The sequence below is a fragment of the Thunnus albacares genome, chromosome 17 (genome assembly GCF_914725855.1).
Source record: "Thunnus albacares chromosome 17, fThuAlb1.1, whole genome shotgun sequence".
Taxonomy (NCBI): domain Eukaryota; kingdom Metazoa; phylum Chordata; class Actinopteri; order Scombriformes; family Scombridae; genus Thunnus; species Thunnus albacares.
Window position 1 is genome coordinate 4,549,317 of NC_058122.1, and position 14,509 is coordinate 4,563,825.

The following is a 14,509-nucleotide window of genomic DNA, read 5'->3' on the forward strand; positions in this document are numbered from 1 at the left end:
ACTCAATTTTTAATTTTAGAATTAATAGATAAAAAGATGATATAGTAAGTATTTTGGGCAGCAGGATAGTTTATGTGGGGTTGAGTCAATAAAATCTACTGTTTGTGTTAATGAAGGACAAAGGACAATGGATAACCAGTGTGGTCACTGGAATAAAACGTTGGCATTGTACGTTTCTGCAAACCACAAAAACGCTGAATATCTACGTTTCAACACATGTAGTACGTAGCGAACCATATTAACATTTCAACAATACATATCATATCAAAATGTCAACAAAACGTATCATCTCAGCATTTCTACAAAACGTATCATATCAACATTTCCAAAATACATATCATCTCAACATTTCTTGTGATGTTGTTCACATGCGATCTATATGAGCTGACTTTCCTATTAAGTGGAGGAGGGGTCGGTGGATGGTTAGTAAGTTTGGCAGCAAGTTGGAAGTCAGCAGAGAGCATGGCTCAAGACCACCTTGAAACCAATGCCCGCTTCCCGTTTCAACCGACAAAAACAGGTGTTTTTAGCAAGACGTCAGGACATTTGCAGCCATTTTTCTGACGAAAAACTGGGTGTTTTTAGTAGTCTTTGTGCATAAACCTAAACCAGACCTTAACCACAGCATTGTAACATCATAAAACATCATTATTCAACGGGTAGAAATGTTAATATGCTACGTTTGTAGAAATGTTGATATGATATGTATTACACATGTTGAAACGTATATATTCAACATTTCTGTGGTTTGCAGAATCATTCAATGCCAACATTTTGTGATTTTCCCTGCCCGTTCCCTGACTCTGGAGGTGTACAAGTCCTGAATGGTGGACAGGTTGGCACCAATGATCTTTTCTGCAGTCCTCACTGTCCGCTGTAGTGTGTTACTGTCCTGTGTGGTGGCCGACCCAAACCAGACAGTGGATGTGCAGAGATCAGACTTGATGACTGCAGTGTATAACTCAATCAGTGGAGTGGAGTAGTAAACAACTCTGTGCTTCTGTTTCCACAGGAATTGAAAGATTGTAATTGTTGCTGGTTGTCACTCGCACTGCGTCAGAGGACATTTGCATAAAGTTGAGCTTTTCTCAACTTTCCCCTGTAGTGTTGCTGGGCACTCTCTGAATCTCCCATAGATCTATTATAACAACTGGATACTGGGCCCAAAGATGGCACCTATTCAGTTGAATAAGAATTGCTCGCCTGGTGGATGAGCCAAAAAAGCTGTTTTCCAGCTTCCAGGTTTGCTTCGGTGTTGTGCAGCCTACTAAATATGTGCGGTTATGCTCCCACTCCACCACTAGACTTAACACTGGGATGATGTCACAGATTTTAAAATCGCTTTTCTTCGGCTCGAGGAAAGTTTTACAAATATAAAACTGCCATGGATTAAAAATTCATAACACAAAGAGTAATAATTCACCTTATTTGGAGATTGAGGTGTCCTGTCAACAGTTTTATAGAGTTGACAGTGGTCTATGGAGAAAGTGCTTTTAGGGCTGCAGGGGATTTTTTTGCTGTAATACAGCGAGTGGCCACTGGGACAAATAGGCAGGAAGGCTGAGTGGTAGTCCTGTATCCAGTTCTCATTCATATATACATTCATGGGGGCACTGTGCTGCAAAGCCAGGTCTCATTTAAACTGAATAACAGCCGTTGCTGTCCCTTCTTGTAAGTCCATATGTGTGAACGTCCTGTAAAGGTGGAAGAGCAGTGGGGAGAGCACACATCCCTGGGGGCCGCGGTGATGACTGCCTGAGTGCTGGATTTTCCCCAGCCTCACCTGCTGCTTCCTGTCTGTCAGGAAGTTTGTGATACACTGAAAGATGGAGGCGAGCACAGTGAGCTTCTGGGATGATGGTGTTGAACGCCAAGCTGTAGTCCACAAACAGGATGCTTGCATACATCCCTGGGAAGTGTTTCAGGATGCAGTGCAGTCCTATGTTGACTGCACCATCCACTGACCTGCTTGCACAGTAGGTAAACTGCAGGGGACCTGTGATGTCCTTCACGTGCGTCAACACAAGTCTCTCAAAAGACTTCTTGACCACAGATGTGAGGGTGACGGGCCTGTAGTCATTCGGTCCTGTGATGGAGGGTTTTTCCTTTGCAAATCTGTGCTTGTACTCTGATCCAACTGTGACTATGTTGTTTCTAGGTGCAAGTTCTCCTTTGACCACTAGATGTCCTTCTGTATTTCATGTTGCCTAAAACGAAAACGGTTATGATACAGAAAACAGGCATGTACAGAGCCATGGTCAGGTGGAATTCATTGCCGGTAATGTTGTTAAAACAGTATCTCCAAACATTTCAGGAACCAAAATTGAATTGTCTGTGTGTAAACTAGGGGAAAATATTGTAAGAAATAAAATGTAGACCTGGGTGAAAGTAGAAATCACCTGTATGCAGAGAATGAGTAATGTATTTTCATACATTTCTTGGACTTAAATGTGTGAAAACGCAGGATAGATAAATATGTAATTTAAGAGTGTCATCAGACAATGATTTATGTTTAGTAATATGTGTGAAGAAAGAAAGTCCAGTTTGCTATGAATTATTTGAATTGTGATTGGATTATAATTTGTGTTTGGCTTGATGTCCCGTTGAGGAACTGACAATTTAGTTTCTCTTCTGTATGTACTTAATTTTTAATTCAATGAGATAAGCTGGTTTGTTTGTGTTTATGTGTTTTATGTGTTTGTGTTATGATTGTATGTGTGGTGGGCCCCAGGAAGAATAGCCTGGAGTTCACTAGCTGTGCCGGTGCTAATGCAGTTCCTCATAAAGAAAGAAAAGAAATGATCGCTTCATCATGACAGCTGCTGGGTTTAACTGCAGCCAGAGATTGTGTTGTTGTCCGTAGCGCACGCACACACACACACACACACACACACACACACACACACACACACACACAACCATGCTGAGCTTATTGACCACGCCCCTCTCATGAATAATTCATCACCTCCCGTCGACCGGAGGAGACTCGTGCCACCGGAGCTCTTCAGACGTCAGCTCGTGCTCACCGGAGGAAGGAGAATAATGGTCATACTTTCGCCATCCGTTTATTGATAAGGAGATACAAATATCCTGTAATGAATGGGGAATTGGGAAGAGTGGGAATCGCCCTCACGCTCAACGTCGTTGTTTTTCTACCGGGTATTTACAGAGGAGCACACACACCGAGGGCTTGATATTAACCCGACCGTGACCGACCCATTATCTGCCGGTCTGACGTTATTCGTACGGCCGGAGATTTGAAGGAAAACAAACACCCAAGGTAGGTTTCTTGTTTTCCTCTTGTACGTGTGTAAGTGTGTGTTTGTGCGTGTGAGCGAGGGTAAGATGATGCGTGTGTGTGTTTGTGTGTGTTTGTGTGTGTGTGTGTGTGTGTGTGTATGTGTGCGTGCGTGCGTGTGTATGCGTGTGTGAGTGAGGCTCACATTTCTTACCACCACAGCCCTAATATTCAAGATATTTGATAGATAATATTCAATAATAATATTAATATAATATATTTTGGCTTATTATTATTATTATTAGTAGTAGTAATAGTAGTAGTATTGACGTTGTTGTTTTTGTAATTATTATTATTATTATTATTATTATTATTATTATTGATGTTGTTCTTATTATTGCTATTATTATTAGTAGTAGTAGTAATAGTATTTATTAATCATGATAATTCTACATTCTTGCAGTCATCATAATGTGGTCCCTGTTTAATTGTTGGGACCTTATAATAACTTCAAAGATAGATTCACCACAGCAGTTCTGAGTTGCTGAAGAAATATAAAGCTGAAAGTCATTTTAATATTTTGTATAAATCAACCTGCAGTTTACACACAGTTTTTGATTGAGCAGCAGCAGAAAATAATGATACTAGATGGATTAAAGTAAAAGGAGCGTACACACAGGCTGGAACAGATAACCCGTCAAGAGGAACTGTATGTGTGTGTAGAGGAGGGAAAAGGGTTTTACTTTTCCCGCCCTTCTCTAACTGTCTCCCATTCTCATTTCTACCCTGTTTTCTCTTACATTTTGGTCACATTTCAAATTCTCGTTGCTTGTACTGGGCCGGACGTTTGTTTGAGCCAGCTGGTGGTTAACAGTTGTTTTGGCAGGAAGCAGAAATCCTTTGTGTGGAAATGAGGGGATTATCTCTCACAACATTATGTCCATTATTAATCTATATCAATCTGCTGGCTCTGAGTGTGTTCCTGTAAGCACTGGAGGTGGAGATGATTCACTTTATAAGATCAGATCACTCAGTTAGATTTGTCCATGTATCTATATCTCCCACTAGCTGACCTATCTATTTATCTATCTACCTATCTGTCTAATATTCCCATCTATAAAATAGCAGAGAGTCATGTACATACCATGAACACTATTTTTTTCACTGTTTTCACTGTTTTATTTCCGATTTTTGAGGGCACTGTAATTTGTGGATACATTTACATACTCAGTATTTGTGTTTCGAGTGATTTTCTGACACAGCTGACAATATGTAAGGATATCTGTCTATCCATCTACAGAATGTATTGTCCAGATACCCATGAGCAAGTATGAGTATGTTGTTTTTTCTCCTTGAACATGTTTATTTCAGAAATAGATCATTCTGGTCAAGTTGTTTTTTTGTCATATTTTGTCTCCTCACAGCCTCTCTCTGGCTTCTTTCCCTAGACAGTGACGATGCAGATGGGTGTAATCCCATGTTAATCTGCCTAACCCTGTAGTACATAGTCTGGGTTTAACACTACTCTGATTAAACGCCCTCCCACCATGTCAGTCATTAGTTTAATTAGATCACTCGCACAGCATCACTAGTGCTAATTAAAGGACTTTGTTAAGTGCCATGCCATTGTAATGTGGTGATGAATTTTTTTTGCTAGTTTTTTAACACTCTCCACAAATTCAGTATTGATCCCAACATTTAATACATGCATCTGCCAATTAAATGTATTCTTAAATAAATCTTCCCAACCTGTCTTGCTGATACTGTCGCATATTAAACCCAGTGTGCTAACAACAATAACAATAAATGATAGGATGTTTATCACAAAATAGTGTGATAACTAATATAAAATAATACATACAGTAGCCTTAGCATGCAGTGCCTGTGCGTGAGCACTGTTCATCACTCTGACTTCCTGTGGGAAGAAGCTGTCTCGGAAATGGGCAGCGTATGATTTAATGCTCCGGTATTATTTTCCAGATGGCGAGAGTGAGAATAGTGTGTAGGCTGCCTGACTGGTGTCCTTGATCAGCTTTTCAGCTTTCCATATTGCAGTGGCTAATGTACCTATGATGGAGTTGTGTGTGCCAGTAATTTTTGAGGCTGTCCTTCAGCAGTTTGCAGTCCTAAGCGGTCCAGCTGCCATGCAGGAGTGTAATGCACCCTATCAGGATGCTCCCAGTGTGGCAAGTGATAAAGGTTCCAGGCATAAGTGGAAATATTATACTGCCTCACTACATAAAGAAAAGCAGAGGTGCCAGTCCAGTGTTAACATAACTGTGCTTTCAATTTCAACTTCATGCATTCCTCCAGATGTGGAAAAACAAAACAATTATCTAAGTATGACATACAACAGTTGTAATACATTATATTATGCATGAGATAATGTTTGCTGTCAAGTCTCCACCTCAGACCTATTTCTGATTAGAAACTGAAAGCCAGTTTCCATTTTGGATCCGGTTCATGGTCGGCAAAATGCCCGGATTGATCAGCTCCAATGCTAACAAATCTTATATCGAACCTTTCATCTCTCCTCACACTTTTTTTGTTGCAAAGAGCAATGACTTGTAGGTAGCAACTTCTCATATGTAGCCAACGTTCACTGTCGCTGGTTAAAATGACATCACCGGTGGCAAATTAGATGTTGCTGTAGGTAATTAACGTTAACGTCCAACTAAAATAAAAAAGTTTGTCTTTTCTTTTGTTAATGTCCTCTCCACAGCTGGTGTCTATATTCACTGGTGATGTCATATGACTTGAAGAGTCTCCCATCTAAACTTCAGTTCACACCAGTATTTGTGAAGTACAGTAGGCTACAGCTGTTAACTGAATGTGTCAGATACATATAATTAACATTTCATCTTATTTTCAGGTCACAGATACAGGTTATGAAGATTAATTTGGCTGCCACTAAAAATGCAGTGTTTCTGTCTCTCAGCCGACAAAATGTGATTGGACATCTTTGAGTTTTAGTTATTTTAGCCTTTAGTTACTTTCAAATGTTGAAAGGTAAACCTTATAAGATTTGATAAGTGCATTCAATACTGGATTCAAATGCTACCAAACACCATCCCTATTCCTGTTCATCTTTTGTTTTGAATAACTAAAGTAACTATTCACTCTCTCGCAGTCAGAATGGCCACTGGTGAGAGCTGAGTAGAGCCAACTGTGCCCAGTGACAGACAGGGAAATAAAAAGTCTCTGACTTTATACTCCGACCAACCCACCAAAATCCTCTTGAGATACACCACCACAAAGAGTTTTTGAAATCCAGTATGCAGGAATTACCTGACTTACTCTTCTACACAAAACACACTGCAGGCGCTGCTCATTGTTTCTAAATACTCCAACAAAAACATATGGAAGATATTATCTTTATATTTATGTTTTGGCATGACCTTGGTTTGGGCGTAAAGAATCTGAACCCGAATCACAGTGAGAGAACATCACTCACATTATGGCAGAGGGATCTGCAGCAAATGGCAATCAGGAACCAAACAGACTGACAGGCATGTGATTCCAAGGGGTAAAAAACATGTCAGGAAAATGTCCAGGTAACACACAGTATACTGTAAGGAGACAGTGGTTTGAGGGGCCTATCAGAGCATTTCAACTAGTGGATGCACATATCCTGATAGGATGGTAGGACCCATCCATAAAGGGTTGCAACACAGTTTAAGAGCTGATTTACATTAAAATTGTAGAACGACATTAGAAATAGAAACTTCTGTACAATGTTCTCTAATGATGTACATGATGTATATGATATTTTCATGTGTGTGTTTTTTCTTTCATTGGACAGCCTAAGTTGTGTAGTGGCTGATTGGGAAAGCTCCCAGTACTCTCAGTTAGCCCCTTACATTGCTGGACACACTGCAAAAAATATAGAGGACAGGCGGCCGCACATACCCTACAACACCCAACAGCTGACAGCGCTGACAACATGTCTGTATGTGCAGGCATCCAGTGTAGTACAAAGACAGATGCGTGTTCATCTGCTGTCCATGTCTGTTTTTAGACTAAATCCAACATAATACATAATGTAATACATTTAGGAGCTGCAACGATTAGTTGATTAATCAATTAGTTGCCGACTATCAAATGAATTGTCCAAATTATCTGATTCCAGCTTCTGAAATGTGAATATTTTTAATCATAGTCTTTAGTCTATGACAGTAACCTGAATATCTTTAGGTTGTGGAATGTTGGTCTGAGGACACATTTGGCTTCGGTAAACAATCATGATAGTCATTTTTCACCATTAATTGATAGATTAATCGATAATGAAAATAATCATTAGTTGCAGCCCTAAAACCATATATCATTCTAGAGAAATCTCCACTCACAGGGTTTCATTTAGCTTACTCATGTCTCCACACAGGAGATGTTGCTGGTCAGTGAAGTCCTCTAATTCTAAACAGTTTCCACTGGCAGCCACTTGGGGCCGCCAGCGTAAAGTCGCCTCAAGAGGCTTTAAATGACTTCAAAGAGTGTAAAAGTGAAAAAAGTTTACCACGTGAAGAAAGGGTAGAAGGTGAGCATATCAGTTGGCCCTTTGTTTATCTAAAGGAAGTTTTTTTGAGGCTACATGCGCACACACACGCTCCCTTCCTGTATGTGGGCAAGCTGAGGGAGTCCTGAGCAATTGCAGGAAGTCAGGATTTGCTTCTCTGGGGGAGAGAGATAAGAGTCTGGTAGAGTGTGTGTGTGCATGTGTGTATGTGTGTGTGTGTGTGTGCGTGCATGAGTCTGTGTGAGTTTAGCTGAAGGCAAGGGTTTCTCTGCTATCGCTAATAACAAACACACGTATAGACACACAACCAAAGCCCAGTCAGACAAACCGGTCCTGTATGTGTGCTCTGGGTTTAGTGTGTGTTGGTGTGTTTGCAGATAAGTTGTGTGAATGATACTGGCGACTTCCTCCGCTCATAGCAAGCGGCAACTCTTTGTGTAGTTGTTAAAAGGGGAAATCCCTCTGAGGTGTTGAGGGAAAGGTTGCAGTCTGTCAGCGTAAAAGCCAGGTTGGCCTACAGGAGAAGCAGAACGGACAACATATCCCAGCATTCCTTGAACCCCCATGAGGAACTAGCGAATTTGCTGGAGAAGTAGATGTCTGCTCTGCTGCACCAATAAACACACACACACACACAAAGATCTTATCTGGGAACAGGTAGAATCATTTGAATTGAATTTGCATGCTGTGCAGGTTAAACAACAATTTGAGAACTGTTCGTTTGCATTCACTATGTTTCTCTAAAGACCAGGACACTGTAACTTTAAAAAAGTGCTGAATGTTGGACATCAGAACCACAGCATTAGTTTTAATGCTTGACAGCTAAAAAGAAAGCAGGTCATCAGATTTATTCTTAACCTTTTGAATCATTTTTTGCTTGTTTTTAATGTCCTTCATCTACTGCACAGGTTTATGGCATAGTCACTAGAGCTGCAGCTAATTATTTTCATAATCAATTAATCTTTCATAATCAATCACTTGGTCTATACAACATCAGAAAACTCCATCACAATTTCCCACTGCTCAAGGTGATGTTTTGTCCAACAAACAGTCTAAGAACCAAAGTATTCAATTTACTACTATGTTTTTAAAAAAAAGCAGCAAATTATCTCATTTAAAAAGCTAGAACCTTCAAATGTTTGGCAGTTTTGCTTGAAAAATGACTTAAACAATTAATGAATATCAACAAAATAGTTTCAGATTAATCTGCATCTAAATTTCTGTTGATCAGCTAATTGTTGCAGCTCTAGTAGTTGCTATATGTCACCCGGATATGCCATATATTGTTTTGTTTTGGGTTTTTTTGTTGTTGCTGTTGTTTTTTCAGGACAATTTAGGCTATACATGTAGCCTGTGAGTATTACTCTACATGCTCTGAGTGACCTTTTATGGGGGGAAAAAAGCAGAGTTGCAGAGACTTATGAAATCTATTCCAAGGAGCATTGAAGCTGTTGTGGGGGCTCATGGTGAACCAACGCCATATTAAGAAACTTAGTGTCGATTTTCTTCTTGCATTTTGTCCTCCATCGGTGAGCTAGATATTGCCTTATACCACAGGAACGAGAAAGGAAAACATAGAACGATGAGGGGTGGAGATTTCTCACCAGAAACAAGACCAGTGGTGAAAGATGTGTACAGATCCTAGAACCGCATTGCCCATCATGCACTTGCTAGTCCTGACAAGTCCATCCATTCCTCTCCTTGGCATTTGGTGAAGATCCGTAACATAGTTCTCATTTTTGGTACCATTTCCTAATAAGCCACCTCCTCATAAACTTACCAGTGTTTGATAGATCAGTTATATTCTGGGTTATGAAGAAGCACTTTTGTCCATGGTCTTTTTAATTGGTAATGAGGCAGTTATAAATGTTAGTAATGCTTTAATAAGTGTTAATAAATGTATTTAATAAGAATACATTCTTAATAAATTTTGGTTTCGGATTTATAAAAAAAAAAAGTAGAGGATTTATTCACCATACAATTCAAACCATCATAAAGGGCAGCTTATTAGAAAGTAATACCTGTTTTTATGAACAGAACATGTGAAATTATTCATTCATTCACTTTTTACCAGGAATTCTATGTAGGACAACACAACACTACTGTATGAAGAAAGGGGAGCATGGTTTGATATAGTTATATATCTTGAAATGGGATTAATTAATAGCCACAAAAATACTGACGTGCTCACCAACAAATAGGAGAGTGGGTTTGGATTAGTAGCTGGGAAGAGGAGTAAAGAAAAGACTTAATGACGAAGCAAGAATGAAGACATTTACAGTAATCATGACTCATAATTCACAGACATGTTGTTCATTCTAGTTTTGCAATTGCCACATGGTATCCAGATCGCTGGATGCTAACAGCACAAGCACACATCACTATTGTTCACATCACACTGAAACCGCACACACGTCCAGAAATAGTCACATGACTCACTAGAACAGAGATATTACTGAGAACCAGAGAAGCTCCCACTGACCATCCAGCAAAAGTCATATCGATGAGGTCAGCATCAGGCTGTAGTCTGGAGTTTAGAAGGTCATAAGGCCTAGCAGCCCCTCCCATCCCCACATAGTTTTAAAGAGACCAAAAAAATTCTGTAAAACCTGCCACTTTGGGTATTTCTCCATGCTCAATTAACCTAAATGCCCTACTATATCTTTTGAAAACTTTTTTATTCATTTAAAAATAATTGGATGTTCCAGAGTTTCTCTAGGTGATGGTCGGAAAGCTGATTTAGATGAGTTTATATATTTCCTAATTTTTCCTCATTTAAACAGTGTCCTTTATTCCCTTTCTTACATATTTATCTCTGTTTAGATTGTGGACTCTCTGTGTTATGAGTTAATAAATATAGCTGTGTAAAATTTTGTTGAGGAGTAAAGGACTAAAAAGGAATAAAAAGTATGAATTTAAAAAGCCAGGAATCATCACCAAAGTCACCAGGATTCATCTTCTGGAGACTATGAATAGATAAACTGTATAAACTTTCATGGCAATCCATTTACTCGTGAAAATGCTTGTTTCAAACTAACTTTGTTTAGTGCACATCATAGTGGTCAGCATCTACTGCAACACAAAATAAAATGTTTTTGGTGGGGACATAAAAAAAATCTTTATTATTTATTTTGATTATTTAGTTATTAATCAATTATCAAATCAAAATGTTTACATTAATTTATGAATAATCTAAAGCCTCCACTGTTTTTACTATTGGAATAGCACATATTTCCATGTAATGTTTGCAGTAATGTGTAAGAGGATATATTTAGTAATAAACGTTATTAGAAGTCACAGATTTACTGTTTTAAGTAGTAAAAATAAATTAATTGAATAGATGTGTAGATAATTTTGTATATAATAACAATTATAGCTTATGTATATGTCATGTCAGATGGTAATATTAAAACCAGTGTGGGGCAGTATTTGGGTCGTCCATCTGTGCTGTCTATGCGTGTGTTGTTGCGTAAATAAAGTGGGGCAACTTTTGAATGTGCAACCAGGCATGGTAGCTAATGTTTGGATGATGACGTGGCTTATTTACTTCTGAATGAAATAGATAAATAAAGGTCAACAGAGAACTTCCAACATGCCTGCTGTACCTAAACTTTATCTCCTGCTTGACAGATGTGTGAACAATATGGTAACACTTTGTTTTAGGAGCAGCTGTCAGAGAGTGTAAAAGGAAAACGGTGTAATTTAATGATGTAAAGGTTTCGTTGTTAGCATCAACAGGAGTTAGCCAAATCTCCTGCACTGTATCTTTTATCTTGCTATTAAATTTGGACAAATATCTTCTGTGTTCATGTGTTCAAGACAAAAAGTTAGAGGAGGTCAGATGGGGCAGTAACTGACGACAGATGGTGTATGTGTCCGTATGTGTGTGAAAGAGATACGGTAGAGAGATAAGTGTGGTGTTTGCATGTCCCTCTCTCTCTCTTTCACACACACACAGACACTCGCATGAATGAGCTTCTCACCATGTAAATGCTGAGTCATATTTACTGGCTGCAGACTCCCATGTGTGACTCAGACCAGTTTCTTTATTTTCCCACTTCTCTCTGTAATTTCATTATCTATTGATTTCTGTGTTTGTCGTCATAAATCGTCAGTACTTGTGGTGTTCTATTACACTCGCATTATGTGCTTTATAGGAGAAACTTGAAACTTGCCTCATTATGAGCTTGTTTTTTTATTTTTAAAGCTGCACTCATTATTATTTCATATTAACAATGGATTAATTGATTATGGGTAATGTGAAAGGTATTAGTGACAAACCCACAAAGACTCATCACCAAACTCTCTCAGCTCTGTGGCCTCATACAGCATCTTTTAGCTCATTGTTTCAGTTTGTGGCCCACAACTTATATGTTTTGGTTCTGTCTCATTAGTGTTGTTTTTCCGAATGCAGAAGGCAGGTGTTTTAAACAGACTTAGTACTGATTAACTAAGTTAGCGGCTAGCTGGTAGACATAGTGCAGCATTTAGCAATTAAAGAGCTAGATATTTTTCTCAGTAGTTGGTTGAGACAACAACAGACCGAAAAAGAGAGTGAATACTGGACTTCAGGTGGACAAAAACATGATTTCAAATAAATGATAATGTTGCTGTGTCTGATGATAAGCACTTGTGCTAACATAATAGCCATAAATAGCAATAAAAACTTAATATGCTGATAATGTGTCTAAAATGTTGTGCACAGCTTGTTCTACTGACCCCAAGTGGCCAAAATTAGCTATTGCTGATTATTTTTTAAAAAGCATTTATTTTGTATTTATATAACTTTAAAAACAGCTGTCTGAAAAAAAAATGCAAATACAAAAGTGAGAATCTGGTTCAAAAATTTTTGAATGAAACTTCAGAATATCGATTGAATTCATCGTTATATATTTTCATATTATTTATTTAGCTTTCATGTCGTTCTGTCTCTCTCTCAGCCAGACACAAAGGAGTCTTGCTCTATTTTTCCAGCCACTGTCTAATTTGTCGACAGTGCATTTACATAAAAAGGCAACATTTTTCTTTTCTGGACACATGTACTGTCACAATAATGTATGTGCTGCTGTTCACTCATGCGTGTGTGTGCGTGTGTGTATGTGTGTGTGTCTGGATGCAGCCTTGGTTTTTAGACTCAATCCCATCATTCCTGCTCGCTTGTCACCGAGGATTAGCACACTGACACACATTGCGCACACATGCCCGGCTAAGCTAGCCACTGCTGCTTGCAAGTCTTATCTAGGAACAAGATGACATCTAGCTGCTGCAACTAGGAGCTTTTGTGGGGTAGTTTCTCAGACAGGGATTAAGCTTATTCCTAGACAAGGCATGCAAATAGTTGTGGTTTTGTTTTCCCAGGTTTTGAGATACGTTGTTGAGACCGGTTTTACTGAGGATGAATATTTGTTCTTTTAAATGACTGTTGACACAATGTATTTATTCAAGAATTAGTTTTAAGATAAATATATTGACAGCAGTGTTTCATCTGACCGGTCAGTCAGCAACACACTTTTCTATCCTTTCGCCTCCCTCTCATAAACACACACATACAAACACATAGGCATCTCTGCATAGTACGGTTTGTCCTTGTGGAGTCACCTCTCTTCTTTTCTCTCCATACTCGCTCTGCACCTGGTGATAGAGTTTTCAAAACACCTGATCTACTCTCCTGTGGACACACACACACAAACACGAGATTGTTTCCCCCGAGAGAAAATGTAGTGAACAATGGTGAGAGAGAGTCAGAGAATATGATGTATGTCTCTCTCTCACATTCTCACATTGTAATGATGATGTACTGTGGGGCTCATCAATCATCTACCGATATGTTTACTGTATGTGTCTGTGTCCATGCCTGCATTTGTAGGGATTGTTTGAAAGCCGAACTAAAATTTGAATTCTCCTCAATTATGATACTGCAACTATTGTTCAAGATAGTTGGACATATTTGTGGAAACAGTGTCAAGGCCTCTGCGTAGGCGTCTATATAAGTTGACAAATTTCCTCATTCAGAGGTGGTGGACTGGGTGGATGGGTTATGCCAAACTGTTCCAACCACGAGTGGTAATAACATTTCCAACCGCAAGTCAGGACAGTTTTGAAAAAACTTAAACTACAATCGTCCGCTAACCTTAACGCTGTGGTTTTTATTGTTGCCATGGTGACAAATATCACCTAACTTTAAGGAAGTACTAACTTTAACCCACACCACATGTTTCTCTAACCTTAACCACAGTGTTGTCACGTCATTAAAAAAAACATTATTTTTTAACAGTGACTTGTAACGGTTTTGGAAAGCACAGACATATGATGTCCTGCTGATTTTGGTCGACAGGGGCGCCAGACTAGAAAACAGTTGTGTGTCGTTCTGGAGTGCATGGTCAATGAAAATGTATTTGGTTATTAAATATAGAAGAGTTGTTGTGTTTTTCCCATGGCAGCAGTTGTAAAGTAAAGACACGTGTTGTCAACTTCTATGCGCTATTAACTGGCAAATGTTATACCATACATTAATTCTACAAACATTGATATAGGGCTTTATTTGCCCCGTTTTCTACAAATCTACCGTTACTGGTTTAAGTGGTCCATCCCTTTACAACATTTAAGATTTGGAAGGACCCATTATGCTTTTAGCTAGCATGTTAGGCCAGCTAACTAGGTGTTGATGAAGTCATGCTTTGTCCCAATCCCATACTTCATACTAGTTGTATACAATATGTGCTATAGGGCTACTAACCATTTAGCAGATAGTATACAAA

General features: G+C 38.9%; 1 protein-coding gene across 1 annotated transcript in view; it reads left to right on the top strand.

Moving 5' to 3' along the window:
- The first annotated feature begins 2,981 nt into the window (after positions 1 to 2,981).
- The window catches only part of LOC122967304 (protein TANC2-like), a 54,074-nt gene continuing 42,546 nt past the window's right edge, over positions 2,982 to 14,509 (top strand). Inside the window, exon 1 of the mRNA XM_044331869.1 lies at positions 2,982 to 3,280. The gene's annotated coding sequence lies outside the window, so the exon portion shown is untranslated. The remainder of the gene's footprint in view (positions 3,281 to 14,509) is intronic.